General features: G+C 47.8%; 1 long non-coding RNA gene across 1 annotated transcript; it reads left to right on the top strand.

The window, feature by feature from the left end:
* Window positions 1-56: 56 nt before the first annotated feature.
* LOC128151486 (uncharacterized) lies at window positions 57-5,198 on the top strand. The gene is made up of 5 exons (XR_008238385.1): window positions 57-903; window positions 1,379-1,495; window positions 1,879-2,619; window positions 2,769-2,983; window positions 4,841-5,198. It is a non-coding gene; the product is annotated as an uncharacterized LOC128151486 (long non-coding RNA).
* The last annotated feature ends 9,752 nt before the right edge of the window (window positions 5,199-14,950 follow it).

The following is a 14,950-nucleotide window of genomic DNA, read 5'->3' as shown; positions in this document are numbered from 1 at the left end:
CTTCTGCGGTGCTGTTCGGCGCATGGGTGGGACCCTGCTTTTATTTTCTGAATAATAAAAACCAAAAAAAATACCCCGAAGTCGAGGAAACTCCTCCCTGTAGTTTGCTCGGAGAGGCTCGGCGGTGGGGATGTGCTTGGGTTGGGACCCACGGAGCTCACGATGGAAGGAGAGCCCTGCTGCGAGCGGCGTGGAGAGCCCAGTAAGGAACAGGTTGAGGAGCACCAGGCCAATGGAGGGAAATGGAGGAGAAACTGGCTGTAAACAAAGGGAGCGTGACTAGACTAGCCTGGCTCCGGCACTCTGCTGAAGGGAGAACAAAAAATAAACTGCAGAAGGAGGGAAAAGTCAATTATGTTTTCAGCTGGCTGGAGCAGAGTTCGGTTTTGCAGGCAGTCCTGCAAAGGGAGGCTCTAGGAAGCGTGCTGGGATCGGGGATTTGGGGCTGTGCAAACAGGCGTCAGCGGAGCTGTTGGCTCAGCATCTGTCCCACAGCAAGCGATGCTCCTGTTGTCGAGAGAAGATGATCCCCTGGGCTGGCCTGGCTTGTGGCTGGAGGGACCTGGAGGACATCTGTCCCCTCGCTCTCTTGATCTTTGGAAGACAGGGGCTAGTTCATGCTCTCATTTAGAAACGCAGTTTCCAAATTGCTTCATCTTTTGATATTTGAAGAGTTTGGGTTTAAGGTTTGGGGCGGCTTGCTCTAAGGCTTTTTTTCTGTAATACCAAGTTTTATGTATTTTCCACGGTACGTCGGAAAAATCGTAAGCACAAACTGCGGCTCGTGCTTCTGCGGGCCCGCGAGGACCGGTGGGAGCAAACGATGTGCTCCCCACTGTGCTCTGCTTCTGCTCGGGGACACCGGCTGTGCCCGCACTTCTGTGCCCTTTGGGGATGAAATTGGTGTAACGATTACACTTGGATTCCTTTATGCTCTAAACCAGACATGAGGTATCAAGAGGGAAAATGTTAGGGTCCTGCCTGGACTGGAAAGGCTTGGGGGGCACCGGGCGGGCAGGGGCTCTGCTCAGAGGTGCCGGGTTAGGGTCTGCAGGACGGGAATGGCTCCCACCAGCCTTAGAGCTGATCCTCCTGCTACCGAAGGAGAAAAGAAGCTTTCAGGACATAAAATTGGATGTAAAGAGGGGAAAAATGATCACCAGCTCTCTGGCCGTGTTGCTTAGGAGAGAGCGAAGGGGTGTTGTGGTGCAGCAGCATGCTCTGCACGGGGACACCGTGGTCTTCAGCCCTTCCACGGGCCAGGCGGTTTGGCAGCTTCCCCAAGCCAGCGCCATCATAAGCCTGATATTAAGCAACGGCCTGGGACTTACAATAGGATTCTTGTTTGGGGTTTTTTTTTTTTTTTATTTTAAAAAAGTTGAGATTAACCAGCTGAAGTTAACAAACTCTGGAATCCAACAAACCCCAATGAATCACCAGGAGCAAACACTGCTCCGTGGCTGTCAGCCCTCTGAAGGGAACTCATTGACTCACTGTAAGTTTAAAGAGCAACTTTTGACAAACACTCCGTCAAAAAACTGGCTAATACTTGCTTCGCTCTTAATCCTCCCTGAGCTGTTTCCCCGTTGCTAATCTCTCCCAGAAACCATTATTAAATCTTTCCTGGTTTGCAACACTAATTCTGAACAAATGCATCTGGAACAAAACATCAGCTGGGCCTGTGTCTTTGTGTTATTTGCATGCTCCACGGGAAGATCGTTTCGCTTTTAATGAGACTAATTAAAAAGAACCAAAAAATAATAAATCCATCCCATTAATCTGTAATAAATTGAAGCACTAGGGTCCTTCCCAAAGCATTAGTGACTGCCAGCTCCAAACACGCTGGAATGCAAGATCACTCTTCTCATTATTATTTAGAAAATCTCAGCGATGCTCCCGTGATGCCAGCGCTACCTGGGCTTTGCCGGCACGGCCGCCAGCCCAGCGTCGCTTCCCTGCTCAGCCGTGGCTTGGAGTCCCGTGGGAGCAGGGAGGTGATCCCGCTGGAGCTCGTCTCCATCCCACACACATCCCTCAGCATCTCACCATATTCTGGTTTCTTGGTTCGTTGCTTTTGCTGCCGGACTGTACCCGGACTGTGTGCAGCCTTGGGCTGGAAGGTGAGCACGGCTTCCCACCCGGAGCCTCAGCAGGGCTCATCCGAGCAGATTGAAACGGGTGGACGTGCTCCTAAAATTAACCTGCAAAAACTGCTTTGATAGGACACTGACAGCCAAAGCGGAATCAAATTATCGTTTGGAATTACCATGAGATAATTGGCCTCATTTGCTATTTTAAGGTGTTAAAAAAAAGGCTCCCTCTCCCAGACAACTGCAATGGAGAAATATTCAGGCGTAGATGATGTCCCAAAACATATCATTAAAGCTTTAAATAAATGTATGATGACATCTCATCTTAAGAAAGACTTCCTTTGTATCTCAGATAGGAACCAGCCAGGTCATTTTCAAAGTCATTTTTTAAAGAACAAAAGATATTCCTCTTGTTTTTCCAGACATGCAACTTCAAATATTTGGAGATGTAAATATGTAATTTGAATTCTTTCACACATTGTGGATTTAAAAATCATCTTCCTTTGAGATGCCTCGTGCTTGCCAAAAGGTAAATGCCTCTGTCTGCTGCTTTTTGTCTTTTTTACTCTACTTGAAATGCTACAGAACTGACCCAGTCCCACCCTGCAGATTATAATGTTTGTAAAAGGGAGAAGGAGATGAGAACTAGCCCTTTCTCGCTCACTCATTAATTACAAGGATTAAACGCCAAGGCAGCTACACAGCATTATAAAGAAAATAAAAATATGAATTGGAGGAGCCAAGTTCTGCATTTGCTGCTTCACTATCGCGATGTGTCTGAGCACATGGCGGCACGGACACACCAGAAGCACGTCCCACAGCTCTGGTCCCATTCCCAGTCCAGCTGGTCCGGTCGGGGCTCAGAGCACCAGGTCCAGCTTCTCCCTCTTTAGGTACCAGAGCTGCTCTGTGCCGGCAGCAGCCACGGTTTTGGGGGTATGGGGATGTGATGGGGGACAGGGAGACCATGGTGTGGTGGGGAAGGAGGTTTTCTCCGCACATGGAGCTGCTGAAGAAAGGTGAATCCAGTTTGTATCCCTGGTGAGGAGGGAAAAAAACCCACAAGGAGCAAGGGAGCCCGGGGACACGTTAGCACAGGACTGGAAATAACGGCAAAGCTGCAGCTTGGACCCTCCCAGGGAAAAAAAACCAGGCTGATTCGCAGCTCTTCTGGAACGTGAGTTCATGTCTGAGGTCTTTGCTGTTTCCCTGACCCCGTGATGCAGAGGGCTTTGGCTGCCTCCGTGGCTCTGCAGCCAGGACTGGCTGGGCTGTCCCTGTGTGTCCGGCTGCTCCCTCCGGTCCTCCGTGGGGCTTCGGCTGCGAGACCACCTCCGCTGCCCTCCTCTCGCATGCCCTTTCCACCCGTAACGTGATTCGGGAGACGCAGCTGCTGGCTCGGGCTCCTGCCCTGTATCAGCTGCTCAGCGGTTGCATCCGACCGGGATTTTTGGCAAGGAAGGGCCCCAGATAGAGCGCGGACGTGCCGGCCGGGGCGCTCAGGGAGGTGCCCGAGACCCTCGTGGGGTTTCATCCTCCCCTTTCCCCTTTGCTCGCAGGGCTGAGCGCCTGCTCCCAGCCCGGCTGCAAAGCATCGGGCAGTGCAGGCAGGGATTGCGGGCAGGGATGGTGGGTGGGGGTCACTGCCAGCCCCTGGCCGGGGGGAGGAGCCATGGGCTGGGAGCCCCACCCAAGAGGCGTGGTCAGGAAGGGCCAATCAGGGAGCAGAGCTGCCTATAAAAGCACTGCCTGTGAGCAGCTGGGGAGGGCAGAGGGAGTTGGTCATCCCTATCCCTGCCCCTGCCTCGTTTCCTTGCTGGGGTTTATTTCCCAGGGAAGGTGATACCTCTCGCAGGGTGTTTGGTGGGTTCCCCTCTGCCTGACCCCCCCTGCCCAGGGCTGGGGGTTTTTCACCACCAGGGTTGTGTGAAATCCCTCCCTGGTCTCTGCCGTGCTGGTTTGGTGGGGGAAGCGCTCACCGTTGCTCTGGGCTGTCTCCTGCCCTGCCTTGGCTTGTAATTAAAAATAAAATACTTGGGGTAAGTACTTAAATTAAAAACACATTTTTGTTAGCTAACAATATAGAGGAAGGCCCTGGCAACCCTGATAGGGCAATATAGTACCTCTCCACTTGCATTGGAGATGAATCTTTTGAGAGAGGAAGTGTGCTCACTCCAGAGGGTTTTTTTGGTACAAAAATGCAATTATAGGGTATAAAAGGAAGCGTTTAGAAATATGCAAAGTGGGAATGAGGTCTGAAGCCCCCTTTGCTGCAGGACAGGGAAGGCAGAAGGTGAGAGGTGCCTCAGGCACGACACCTCCTAACGCTTCCCCGTCCAACCTGCCGGGTCCTGGCAGCAGCTCCCATCAGCAGCTCCCATCAGCTCGTGGTTTCATTTTCCTCCTCCCATCTACCTCTCCTGGCTGCTCTTCAAGGCTCATCCCCTTGGCCTCGGCAAGCTCTCAGCCGCTCTGGGCTCAGGAGGCCGGGCGGTTCCTTTCCTACTTGGCAATTAGCTTTTGCGCTGCTGAGTACAAACAAGATGAAACCGCCGTCATGGTCCAAGAGCGCGGCTGTTGTGTGCTGGGGCCGTTTCTGGGCTGTCTCCTCCAGCGCAGCTTTGATTTTCCCACGGCAACTCTCTCCTCCTAAGCATCTCTGAAGCTTGGTGTGTGTGTTTAGAGGAAAGGCTTGGGTCGCTGCGGCAGGTTCCCACGCTCGGTCCTGACACCAGACCATCCTGTCCCAGGAGGGACAATGTGGATGGTGACCAAGACGTGAAACCCTTGCCCAGCGCGTGGGGTCCAAGAAGGCTCCGACTCTGCTCCCCGTGCTGCACAGGTACCTGCTCTTGCCCAAAGTCCTGCTGATGGAAACCAACCCTTGGAGCCTAAAAAATTCTGTAACAAGCAGAGCTTGTGGAGAAAGGTGGTGGTGACCTGCAGGCAGCGCAGCACATGGGCAGGGCTGCCTGTTCTCACCGCTGCCTGGACGTCCCCTGCGGAGCGGGTGACACGGGGCTGTTTGTCTTGGACGTGCTGGGATGGACTGGAAAACAGCATTGACCTCTTAAGCAACACTGGGGGTTTTTGGCCGACCAGCCGGTGGCTCAGCTTGCGTTGAGTTTATGAGATCTGATTTCCAAGATAGTAAAACCAAAACAATCTTCTCCAACAGCCGGACACGCTGGCTGGTGTTGCCTTTGCCAAGGAGGAAGGGAACAGTGCGTCTGTGTTGTTAAAGGTTAAATAACAGCAAATCACATTTCTTGTCTGCAAATGATGCTGGGCTGCGCGCGTGCATTTTTTAATCAGTATTTAGTTTGTTGAATTACTTTTATTGGTAGTTAACTGTGTAATGGTCTCAGTGGAACATCTGGTCTGTGATTTGAAAAGAATATTCTTCAACCCTTGCTGAGCGCAATTATTTTTGGATACAAGTGGAGGCTTTAGAGCCATTAAGAAGATAAAATGCAGATTGTTTGCAGAGGTTTTTTTTTTTTATTTTAATGGCTTTCAAAGAGAGGAACTTTTATTATTTTTTTTCTATTGTTAGCAGACAGTGCAGTGGAAACCAAGCAGAAGGGTTGGGAAGAGGTGCAGATGTTCCCTTTGCTGTTGGCTGGGCCAGGCACCCAAACCCAGGGCAGAGGGTTTGAACCTCCCTCCGAAGCTGCTGTAACATTTTCCAAATCTTGCAACAGCTCATCTGCCCACCAGTTTCTTAGTAAAACCACTGAGGGCTGGTGTGGAACTCCCTATATAATAATTTTAAAGTGTGTCAGCGGATGGGACAAGGGTTGTTTACAAAACAGAGAAAATGAAGGGCTTTGTGCTTTCTTCCATTGATGGGAAAATCACAGATGGATCCCAAACCTCCGACTCCCAGCCCAGTACCAGTTCATCCAGACCATGAAAGAAAATAGCCAATCTCCTTTTTTTGGCCATGGTAGGCTGTGATAGCAACTGGGACACCTTTATCCTCAAGAGTATATATTCTCAGAAAAAAAAAAAAAAAAAAAGGCCATTCATTTATCAGTAGATAATAAGTTATCTCATGAGTTAAACGTAGTTTGTACATGATGTCCCTCCATGGAGGAGGCTGGCTGACTCCTCTTTGTCTGCAAGAGCACTGCTTTAAATTATTTAGAGGAAACTATACAATCTGGGCTGCTGTTTGCTATTACAATTGCACATCTTGTCCCAGTGAAAACCGCAGGCAGACAGGCTGTAAAATTATGGCTGTTTTTTAGTAGGAAGATAAAGTGAAACTGTTAAACCAGGTAAGGATGGATGCTTTTAGTTTATCCTGGGGACATATTGTTATAGGCGAGATCATGGATTTGAGAAGGACCTTGGATGGCATTGGAAGTGCCAAGGGATCGGTTATGGGATGAAGGAGAGACTTTGGCTCTGTGTGTTTTCAGGAGGCAAAAAGGGCACTGCAGATGGAGATGGAGGAACACGCTGGAGGAGATGGCGGCTCCCTGACCCTTCCCGTCAACCCTTTCAAAAGGAAAGCCTATGCCTAATAATAGTAATAATAGTACTACTACTACTAACAAATCAGTGTTTCATTCCAGCACCTCTGTATACCTAGACTTTTTGGAAATGCCCTCATGTTTCAAAACTGCAAGGGAAAGAAAAGGAATGGGAGCAAACTTCTCAATCGCAAACTGTTTTTCAGTATTGTTTATTATACTAAAGGGGAGAGGGGAAAGCCCTTTCAACTTCAATCCACAGTAAAAGTTGTTAATTAAAAAGCACCAGTAAATTGGGATTCTCCAAAGCGAATTGCACAGCAGGAATCTGTTTCTTCCCACTAGGTAAGGATGCTGTAGGTGTGTGTATAAACACAATGTCAGCTGGTGGGGAAGATCCTTCCTCTTCCCAGGTGGCCTTTGTGGCACCACATCCCTGCTCAGCTTTTCCTGAGCTTTTTTTTTCCTTTTTTTCTTTTTGTGTTTGTACTTGGTTTTCGCCCTCCTGACCACGTTAGTCTCTGCCGCTCACTGGGGTCATCTTAACCTTGGCTCTGCAGCTGGCCGCTGGGAAAAGGCTGTTTGCAGTAACTCTTCTGGGGGGGCTCTCTTTGTGGATGTAGTTTTTGGTAATAAAAGTAACGATTTCAGAACAGAGGGATCATGTAGGAAGCTATGCCACAAGAATTTATTAAATAGCTTATTCTGCAATAAATGCAGCATATATTAAGAAAAAAATCAGAACAAATGGAGGCACTGGGAGGGACGTCAAGAGGACAACTGCTCCATTGCTAATGATGCCAGAATAGATGTGTTTGCTGGATCCGGGCGATCGCCATCCAGATTGATTGCTTGCCGGCTCCTCTGGCTTTCTTGCCATCAAAACAGCTTGAACTATTTGGGCCTTAACTGCTTGTCAGCTTTGCTTCCTGTTTTCTCACTTTGTTGGACGTCAACAGTAATGTAGTAATGTTGAAGGTTTTTTTTTTTTTTTTCTACCAGTAGGATGTAAAATATGAGAATGGGTGAATCTCTTGCACTAACAGAAAATTAGAACCCTGCCAAAGAGCTGCTGAGCCTGAGTGTGTTCGCCCGGGAGGAGCCTGTGGCTGTCTTCAGCACAATCGTGTGTTTAGATCAAATTAAGACGCAATTATGGCACTGGGACTTCTTGTAGGTTCAAATGTCTCTGTATAAAATGCCTTTAGCCTTTTAGACGTGGGTTCTTGAGCCAGAACGAGGATCTTTGAATTAATCTTCCCTCTAGTACAGCTTTAGGGGTCAGTTACCGTGGAGGGGACGGTTCATCCCAATGCAGATGCAGAAAACTCACTGTCTTGCTGGACAACCAGCAAGCAGTAAGATATTTTTTTAAAGCAAGAAAATAATCAGGATAGTTTTAATGAGGCTCAGAAGGAAGAATCTCTTATCAGCAGAAAATTCAGCTGTTATTCAACCCAGTCCTTCCTTGACTTCCTTATTAACCCTTAGTCACCACCGATGGGTGAGCACCAGGGCAGGGAATACGATGTAGAGCAGAAAGTGAGTTGCTGTCTGGAGGAAAAGGGTTGATCTGGAGAATAGGGTGAACACAGAAGTACCTGGACTGCTTACAACTGCACTGATTTTTCAGGCACATTGTCAAATTAGCAGGTTTTCCTGATGGCCCCCAAGAAAAGCGCTTGAACAAAACTGTTGCCTGAAGCGGGTTGAAGTGCACAGAAAAGGGCCAGGATGGGTGTCAGGGGCAGGTGATGAAGAGGGGACATGGGGACAAGCCGGTAACCTCAGCCAGGTGAGCAGGGGTGAGCTGCCATCTCTGCATTTGGTCTGGAGATTCTGGTGGTTAATCCTTGATTGCTACATAGCACATTTTGCTGGGATTTAGGGCAATATTAATCACTTTCAGCTATGCCTATTTCTGCTTCTCTTTTTGCACCGTGTCCCAGCAGTGTGAAGTTTTGGGTGCTGCAGCGAAAGCCTGGATAACCAGGGTGCAGCCGGGGTCTCTGGCAGGGCCTGAGAAGGTCACTTTTCTCTTCTCCTAGGACTCTCAAGAGTGGAAAACCTCTTTGACCTTGTTTCTCTCCATATTTTCAAGCCTCTGCAGTCCATGGGAAAGGGCACAGGTAGACTTCTCCACCCAAGCACAGTGTGCTCAATGGAGAAAGCCTTGGAGAGAGGTGATGCCAATTTTAGTACAAGTTCCTGCAACAGAAATAGATCTTCCTGAGTGCACACTTAGTAAATTATATCTCAGGTTAAACTATTTATTAAAGTGCCACGGGGGAATTTCAGGCTAGCTATGTATATCATCACAGGAGATAGGCTGAAAATTACAGTAATTTGGAAAGAACATGATTTGAATCTTAGGGCCCGTGGTGAAAGTCAATGCACAATGAATTATTCCACTTAACAATTCATGTTCACACATGGATTCAGCTGGAGCCAAAGTATTTCTATAGCATCACATTTCTCCAATGAGCTACCGGGCGTAACACAAGAGTTCTTGTGGGGGGGTTTGTGCTTGTTCTTGGGTTTTTCATTTCTGCCTTCGTTGCTTATCCAGAGGCAAATGCCAATGAAGTGGACTTGTTCATCTGCTGGGTGCGATGACCACGGAGAGGGAGTATTTCTTCCTGCCCTTGGTAGTTAGTCTTCTGTGACGGTGGGAAGCAAAAGGCTGTGGAGTCCTTGTCATTTGTGTCCTGGCTGGTGGAACTGCTGAGCCACGTTGGTGTGTAGGGATGTCTGAGCTTTCCATAAAAAATGGTCAGGGAAACGGTTTAAAAGGCAGTGAGAGAAGCCCCAGCTGTTCCTGCAAACTGCTGAAATTGTCTCTTTGCTTGCTGCTGCTCCAGATGTTCCTCTGGGTCTGTCTGCCACCCTAGAGCAATCTCTGATGGGCAGAGCAGCACTGCTGGAAGAGGGACAGTTTGGGCTCAGAGGGGTGAGGGACCTCCCCTCTACATGGGTGCTGGTCTCACAACAAGGTTACCTCCCCATGTTCTCTCCTGTGCTCTGAATTTGCTCAAGAAAGTGGGATCCTTTGGCACCTCTTTCCCTTACACCATCTCTCTGCTCCCATGAGAGGTGTTTTAGGTCACATGAAAATTGCCTTCAAATTTTGATGCTTGCTTGGTGGAGCCAGCTGGAGTTTAGCACGGTTTCCGTAGCACGTGGTGACGTAGAGGTCAGTGAAACCTCAGCAGCTCAACGCGTGCTCCTCCTGGCCTGAGTGTGAAAGTATTTCTTAATGCGTTTCTTACTGCACTCATCTGGTGTGCAGGGCTGAGGTCCTCAGCTCGGTTGATTTTTTTTGTCTTTCAGTACCAACAGCTACGGCTCTGGAGAGAGATTTAGTAAGATATAAAGAAGTCTGCCACACTCAGGAAGATTTTTCTCCTCTCCCCAGTCTTGCATTTAATTTAAAATAAGTAATTATTAATGCCAGGGTCTTTTCAGTCTATGAACAAATGAGATACAGGGGAAGAAGGAGCTATGAGATTACTGAATGACCATTTTTGTCATGACTCTGCTGCTAGTATGCACATGGAGGCATTTGTAAGCACTAAGAGTTTTAGAGAAAGATTTGAACTGTATTTAATTTCATAAACATCCATTATAACCAACAGAATCACGTGGATTGAAAATCCTGAATTTGGCCTTGTCCTTTCTGTTTTGCAGTGAAGTGTTTAGTCACTGTGTTTAAGTCATGTGCTGGGGATGCCATCCCACGTGGGATGTATTAGCAGTCAGGAGGTTTCTACTGATGTGATATTTTTTTTTTTTTTTTTTTTTTTGGCGGGAATTGCAATTGTGCAACAGCTTTGGCTTTGCTGAACTTGATCTCTGACGACACGGAAACGTTTCTTTTTGGGTAGGTTCAGAGGTTGATCTGTACCTGCCCCATGGGAATTGCAGCTCAGAGTCTCCTGCCCTACAGGTGTGAGTCGATGTTGTTGACACGGGTGAGTGGTGGCTCCTGGGCTGGTGTCATCCTCGGCTTCACCCGCACCCAGGTTTGGTGTTCATCTGGTTTCTCCGTGGACCTGCTCCTGTGAGCGTTCCCGTCTCGGTCCAGTGAAGGTACCAGCTGGCTGAAAGCATTTTAAAGAGCTGAGCTTGGCTGCAGAGCTAACCTGGCTTGTTTCATCAAAAATAAGTTACAGAGGAAACCAGCTGATGTGCAAAGATGTGATGAATAGCTGGAAGCAATAACCTTTCCTAGCTGGGAGGTACAAGAGGTTGTTCATTCTCCTCCTCCACCTTGGCACTGCGTTGCGTTGGTTGGATGGGACCTCTCACGGTTTCCAAATCAAAATTTTCAGTACTTTTTCACTGCACAAAACATGAGCATTTAGTCCATGCATCCAAAGCGAGATCAAAATAGCACATTTTCCCCTTGGCCATGGTGTGGGTGCCCTGTTGGCTCTGATTCTCACGCTCTGAAAGCTGTTAAAAACATCTGTGAACCAAATGGCTCAAAGAACAGCAAGAGAAAAGCCTCGATTTTAGTTGCGGTTAAAGTCTTTTTTTCTGTTTCCAAATTACCCACCTTTCTTCCCAGCCCTCAGCTTGCACTGGGGCTGATGGATGGTTTTGGGGGTGTGCAGAAGATAGATCGGAGAGGCAAGCCTGTGCGTTCCTTTCCTCTATTTGCTGCGTGGGGTCTCCACAGGAAAAATGTTAAGGATCTGCTGATAGAAAAAGGTTGAAAATTACTGAATATTTACACAGCACTGAATTGCTGTCCATCTTCCCCACCATTTTATTTCAATGCAAAGAGCAAATAACTGTGTGCAGTGATTGCAGCTATTGCTGAATTATGTAGTTATTCATGACACGCAGATTACAGGGCAATAATTATAGCTGATTTTACTAGATCCCTAAGTATGAAGATCTCATAAGTGCTGGGTTTTTTTGCTCATATGGCAATGTTTAGCCTTAGCTGGAGACACAATTAAGTAGGGAGCTTTCAAAATGCATCTTAAACTGCCAGGGAATCACAAGTGCAAAATCTCCTTGAAAATACGGTGACAACTGAATCTTTCTTTGTCTGGACTGAGCTTCTCCCATTATATTCTGGATGTTATTCTGAGAGCTGGCACAGGCTCCGAGGGGCATTAGCAATGCAAAAATAGCACCGAGTTTGGCCATGTCCAAGTTGTTGGTTAGAATCCCGTTGGTATTTGGGTGATGGTGGAGGGGAAGGGCTGAAGATGGCTGGAGTGGGAGGCTGGGGAATTAATTCCTTTTTGCTCACCGGAGGATCTCACACCAGCAGGTTATCTTTTCTTATTAAAGACAGAAAAGCTACAGTGCAGAAAGGCACATGAAAAAATAACTCTATATGCTTATCCAAGGGGAATTTGGGCCTGAGACTTGGCACGGCTGGCCAGGGAATGGCTACCTGGGCAGTAGAGAAGGGACCTGGCTGGTTGGGAGGGTTTCTTGGAAAGACCTGAGGTCTGACTCCGTGGTACAAACCGTTTCCTCGCTCAGCGTCTGGGAGGTTACGGGTAAGCCCCGGTGTAAGGTTGGGGACATGGGGACAGGGACCCGCAGTGAGCACGTGGGCCACCCCAGGAGAGGTGGTCGTCACCCGTTTCTGTACCAGCATCGTTTTAGCACACGCGCGCGTGTGGGTGTGTATGGATTCTGCCTGGGGGAACACTGCCGGAGTGGAGTTCTAATTATAGCTAATTGCAGGGTTGATACTCTCTGGATTTGGTCTGATACAAGTCAAACGATTTCCTGTTGTTCAGCACTTTACGGACACGTAGCCAGAGGCACGAGATGGACGCGTTTTCTGAAGGCATCCAGCTGGGCAAACGCACACTCTTCCCTTTCCTTCCTGTGCACGGACCTCGGTGGAGCAAAACAGCCCACCGCAGCCTCGCTCTGTGGTCTTGGGCGATGTTAACGCCGCTTTTTGTTAAATAGTGTAGAGGTCCCTAAACCAGGTGAAATGGTCGGGTTTAGTTAAGCCGAGGGCTCCTGGGAGGAGCAGGGTAGCTTGGCCACGCTGAGCTCTGGGCTTCTGCGGTCGGACCTTTTAGGTCCCCGAAAGCACAGCACTTTTCTCTGCACAGCCTTGCAGCTGGTGTTGCTGGCAGCACTTTGCGTCAAACCTTTAGGAAAGCTCTATCACAGATATACCTTCTGAAAAATGGGAGCCAAAATCTCTTAACTGTGTTTCCTGCAGTGGGACTTGGTGCATTAATTGGTTAAATGTTTACACAATGCTTTTAATGTCAAATATTGCGTATGTTCTAAATTTTATCCTAAGTTATTCAATTCATACTTTAAAGGCCATTTTTAATGTCTCCTAATGGGGAAATTAAAAGTGCATTTCATGTAGTTAATATAGTTGTTACACTGTGCTGTCAAAGATCCCAAGCGATAGAAGGGGAACTCATTAGCCCGGGTAGTGCGTACACAAAGAGATGGACAGATCTCAAACACAGAAAGGATCAAAGTTCAACAAAGGTTCAAGAAGAAAAGCAGCAGCTTCTTGAAAGGAAGAAGGAGAGTTTGACTCCAAATGTAATTTTTTTTTTTTTAACTTTGGCTTTCACACGAGCCAGGATCCAGAATGATGGTTTCATAGCCTTTAAGATGTTTCAAACAAGCAGTATTATTCTCCAGGAAAAAACATCCCCCTCTCTCCCAGGCACCCTCTGCAAATTGAATCCTGGAATTGAAAACTTGGAACTGATGCCAAGCATTTTAATCTTACCAAAAGTAAACAATGAGCATCAATTTACATAAAAATTGACTTTTAAAATTATTTCAATGTTAACATTATAAGTGACACTGTAAGTATATTATGTGACTTTGGGCCCGCTTGATGCTTTTTAAATGGATGCTGCTATTACAACAGATACTGGTCATGTTTCTTTTCAGATGTTTCTAGGAAATTACGTGGAGAAAAAGCTCTGCTTTAGGAAAAGCCCAAAGGAAAACAGAATGAAAAGAAGGAGCAGATTCTCCAAGGACCGCTGAGTCTGGAGGTCGTCTGGAAGTTTTCCTGGCAGGATGCGTTTCAGCGGGGTGAGAGGGTTGGCAGCCTGGGAGGATGCTCACCGTGATTGCTGGGGCTTGCAGAGGTGAGCACGTGGTCCCAGATGGGTGGCATTTGCTGGCACGGATGGTCCCCAGTGTTTGCTCACCGACTTTTCTTCATGCTAGTGTCTTCCTCAGCTCATTTTCTGCACGTTGTCCGAGAAAGCTCTGGGAAAGAAAATGGGAGTAAAATTTGTTTGTGAGGGCAGGGGATGAATTAAAGAGCAGCCTTTGTGGGAGAAGGGCCCTGGCAGTGAGAACGGCTGGAGCTAGGCTGGCCCTTGCCTGTGGGCCAAAGCTGGTGTGCCACTCATTGCAAATAGCTCTAAATTATCAAACCTCTGACCCTGTTCAGTTACTGGATGAAACACTTTGGCTTGTGGTGGAGAGCAGCTCATATGAGATGTTTTAATGGCTGCTTCTGATCTTAAAACCAATGAGTCCCTGAATTGCTATCCAAACCGAGAAAAACATCCTTGTAGCTACGCTGGCATTTACTGCATAAAGTTGTACTGAAGTATATCTAAGCACAGAGTCTGCATTATCAGACCTTTGGAGATTACTTTTATCTTCTTTCCTCTATTAAATATAGCTCAGCTCTACTGCCTTTCACACGAATAAAATTTGCTGGCTTTTACTTCTAGGAATCGTCTATTAAGTATTTTAAAAACGCTGTTCAGCCACGTGTTTGCCCCTGTGTTTGCGCTAGATGGGATCGCTGTTGCGTAATCCACAGAGCGTTCCCTGTGCACGATGATTATTTTTTGGCTGACTTATGTAGGAAGTAACCTTCACTGCTTCACCACTTTGTATGTCTTTTAACAAACCTGAACACGTGGCAGATTCTCTTATCTCAAGCTGTGGAGTTTTGCCCTTGGAAGCACGGAGTGGACAAGGTCGGAGAGAGGGAGATGGTCTCACCTGGTGATTTCTCTGGCTGGAGGTGCTGTTTGATGGCTGTGCAGGGTCGCTTTGCACAGTTCCTTCTGAAGAACCGTGGCTGGGTGATGCTGATGGGGTTGGGGAAGCAGCAAGCGGTAGCTGGATTTCAGCAGAGAAAGGGCAGGGTAGGGGGAGCAGCTCAGCATCCTGCTGCAGGAAGGATGCTCTGCTCATCTCCTCCTGAGGAGAACCCCTGAAGAGAGGAGGAATCGCACGTATCCAGTGCTAAACGGCATATGACTCAAACAAACAAACCAAAAAATCACACCTCTTTATTACACAGATTTATCTCGCTGCGTCGGGGCCTGACAACCACCACCAGATGCTCATCTTCTCAGTTGCTTTATTGGATTCTGGGACATCCTCATA

The sequence above is a fragment of the Harpia harpyja genome, chromosome 14 (assembly GCF_026419915.1).
Source record: "Harpia harpyja isolate bHarHar1 chromosome 14, bHarHar1 primary haplotype, whole genome shotgun sequence".
Classification (NCBI taxonomy): domain Eukaryota; kingdom Metazoa; phylum Chordata; class Aves; order Accipitriformes; family Accipitridae; genus Harpia; species Harpia harpyja.
The sequence above is the reverse complement of the archived record's forward strand: the minus strand, read 5'-3'. Positions and strand labels throughout refer to the sequence as shown.